General features: G+C 44.4%; 1 non-coding gene across 1 annotated transcript; it reads right to left on the bottom strand.

Moving 5' to 3' along the window:
• Nucleotides 1-365: 365 nt before the first annotated feature.
• LOC132536444 (U6 spliceosomal RNA) lies at nucleotides 366-468 on the bottom strand. The gene has a single exon (XR_009548018.1). It is a non-coding gene; the product is annotated as a U6 spliceosomal RNA (small nuclear RNA).
• Nucleotides 469-3,534: the final 3,066 nt, after the last annotated feature.

Raw genomic sequence — 3,534 nt, 5'->3', positions numbered from 1 at the left:
CTAGACTCTCAAGCATGAGGTCTTGAGTTCAATCCCCGGCAGCACATGTACCAGAGTGATGTCTGGTTCTTTCTCTCTCTCCTATCTTTCCCATTAATAAATAAATAAATTTAAAACATTTTCATTATCTTTACTTATTTATTGCATAGAAACAGTCAGAAATTAAAAGGAAAGGGGTGATAGAGAAAGAAACAGAAAAACATCTGCAGCCCTGCTTCATCACTTGCGAAGCTTTTCCCCTGCCTGTGGGGACCGGGGACTTGAACCTGGGTCCTTGAGCACTGTAATGTGTAAGCTTAACCAGGTGCTCCACTGCCAGCCCCATTTATTTAGTTATTTATTATTTAGTTATTATTATTGTTACTTTAAATATGGAACGCTTCACGAATTTGCATGCCATCCTTGTGCAGGGGCCATGCTAATTTTCTCTGTATCGTTCCAATTTTAGTATATGTGCTGCGGAAGTTATTTTTGAGAGAAAGAAAAAGCCATAACATCACTCTGGCATATGGAATGCCGGGGACTGAATTCTAGACATCATACATGCAAGCCTGGTGCCCTACTCACTATACCACCTCCTGTGGCACCAAAAAGTTAAAAAAAAGAAAAAAACAACAAATTTCAAGGGCCGGGTGTTTTTTTTTTAAATATTTATTTATTTATTTTCCTTTTTGTTGCCCTTGTTGTTTTTCATTGTTGTAGTTATTGTTGTTGTTTTTATTGATGTCATCATTGTTGGATAGGACAGAGAGAAACAGAGAGGAGGAGAAGACAGAGAGGAGAAGAGAAAGACACCTGCAGACCTGCTTCATAGATTGTGACCTTGCAGGTGGGGAGCGGGGGTAGGGGGGTTCCAACCGGGATCTTTGTGTGGGTCCTTGTGCTTGGCACCATGTGCATTTAACCGGCTGTGCTACGCCCGGCCCCCTAAATTTATTTCTTTTTCTTTTCTTTTCAGACAGAAAATTGCCAATATGTGGGTTTGAACGCCAGTCTTGAGAACCAAATTCAAGAGAAAACTTGTATCATCAGCTTTTTTCCAGGCATCGAAACACCCAGCAACTGCTGCATCTCACATCCAGTTCATCGTCTGCACACTCAAGGCTGCTCCCACTAGAACTTGAGCCTCTTGCTCAACAAAAAGTCTGGTCCTTGCAAAACTTCGTGGAGGGATGGCGCCCCCTGGTGGACATTTAGAGGGCAGTGTCTTGTTCCCATGGCTGGGCCTCTAGTAGGAATGAGTCATTGGCATTTTTCAGCTCAATTACTAACATGGAAAATATTATTCAGTCCATTCCTCCTTCAGAAAGAACTCAGGGTGTTGAAAGGCGGTGAGGACTTCAGAGATGAGGAATGTAAAGGCAGGGCAGTGGACCAGGCTCTGGGGATTTCTGGGGGTTGGGGTAAAAGGGTAAAGCTGGTATAAGCACATCAGACAACTACCCAAAATTTGAACGTTGACCTTCACAGAGGTTTCAAAGGTGGAATAACCGGCACTAAAACTTGAAGGCATGTTAGAAGAGTTCAGCATGTTCCTGCAGTGCCAATTCTGATCTAGTCTGTGTATTCATTCATTTCACTCAGCAGATATTTCCTGAGTGCCTACTACAGGTCTTTTATTTCCCAGGTGCAGAGAATGTAGAAATAAATAGAATGATCCAGGTGGTGGCACAGTGGATAAAGAGTTTCACCCTCCAGCATGAGATCCTGAGCCCAATCCCCTGCAGCAGTGCATGTGCCAGAGTGATGCTCTGTTTCTCTTACTCATAAATAATAATATTTATTTATTATTGTTATTAGCTAGAACACTGCTCAGCTCTGGATGATGGTGGCATGGGGTATAAATAAATCTTTTTTTTTTTTTTTTTTTTACCTCCAGGGTTATTGCTGGGACTCAGTGCCTGCACTACTCACTGCTCCTGGAGGCTATTTACTCCCCCTTTTGCTACCCTTGTTGTTTATCGTCATTGTTGTTATTATTGTTGTTGCTGTTGTTGTTGGATAGGACAGAGAGAAATTGAGAGAGGAGAGGAGACAGAGAGGGGGAGAGAAAGACAGACACCTGTAGACCTGCTTTACTGCTTGTGAGGTGACCCCCTGCAGGTGGGGAGCCGAGGGCTCTAACTGGGATCCCTGTGCCAGTCCTTGGGCTTTGAGCCATGTGCGCTTAACCCAAAGAGATCCCTGATAAATAAATCTTAAGAAGAACAAGTAGGGGGCTGGGTGGTGGTGCACCAGGTTAAATGAAAACATTACAGTGCAGTGGTCTGGGATGTGGTACAGTGGATAAAGTGGTGGACTCTTAAGCATGGGGTCCTGAGTTCAGTCCCCAGCTGGGGCAATGATTCTGCAAAAGGGTTTTATGCCCAAGCCTCTGAAGTCCCAGGTTTAATCTCAAACACCATCACAAGCCAGAGCTGTGCAGTGCTCTGGTGAAAAGAAGAGGGATGGGGTAGGTGGGGTGGTGCTCCTAGTTGAGCACACATGTTACGTAGTGGAGGGACCAGGTTCAAGGCCCCGGACCCCACCTTCAAGGGAGAAAGCTTTGCAAGTGGTTAAGCAATATTGCAGCTGTCTCTCTGTCTCTCTTCCTCTGTTTCCCCTACCCTCTCAATTTCTGACTATATCTATCCAATAAATAAAGATAATAAAAAAAGAAAAGAAGAGGGATGAGGAGGAGAGGTGGGGTGGAGAAGGAGGAGGAGAATAAGAGAAGGAGGAAAGAAAAAAATCTTTTCTTTTGGGAGTTGGGCGGTAGCATAGTGGGTTAAGCGCATATGGCACAAAGCACAAGGACCACCAGTTCAAGGCGGTGAAGCAGGTCTGCAGGTGTCTCTCTTTCTCTCCCCTTCTCTGTCTTCCCTGTCCTCTCTCCGTTTCTCTTTGTCCTACCTAACAACAACAACAACATCAATAACTACAACAATAAAACAACAAGGTTTGCAAAAAGGAATAAATAAATATTAAAAAATCTTTTATATTATTATTATTTGTTATTATGCCTCCAGGGTTATCGCTAGGGCTTGGTGTTGGCACTAGGAATCCACTGCTCCTGGTGGCCATTTTTTCCATTTTATTGGACAGGACAGAGAGATGTGGAGAGAGGAGGGGAAGACAGAGAAGGGGGAGAGAAAGATAGACACCTGCAGACCTGCTTCACCACCTGTGAAGGGACTCCCCTGCAGGTGGGGAGCAGGGTCTTGAACCAGTCCTTGTGGTTAAGACTGCGTGCATTTAACCGGGTGCCCCCCCCCCCCAAGAAACTTGAACAATGTTCTAAGGGACTGGGCACTCTAGGGCTCAAGGACTTGGGTTCAAGCCCATAGTCTCTACCTGAAGGGGGGAGTCTTTACTAATGGCAAAGGAGTGCTGCAGGTGTCTCTCTTCTCCTCTTTTCTTTTTAAAGGTTTCTTTACTCTTTTTTAAATCTTTATTCTATTTATTATTGGGTAGAGATAGATAGAAATTAAGAGGGAAGGGAGAGATAGAAAGGTAAAAGAGGGAGTTGGGCGGAAGGGCAGCAGGTTAAGTGCC

This window comes from Erinaceus europaeus, unplaced genomic scaffold, assembly GCF_950295315.1.
Source record: "Erinaceus europaeus unplaced genomic scaffold, mEriEur2.1 scaffold_241, whole genome shotgun sequence".
NCBI lineage: Eukaryota > Metazoa > Chordata > Mammalia > Eulipotyphla > Erinaceidae > Erinaceus > Erinaceus europaeus.
This window is presented reverse-complemented; position numbering and strand designations above follow the sequence as displayed.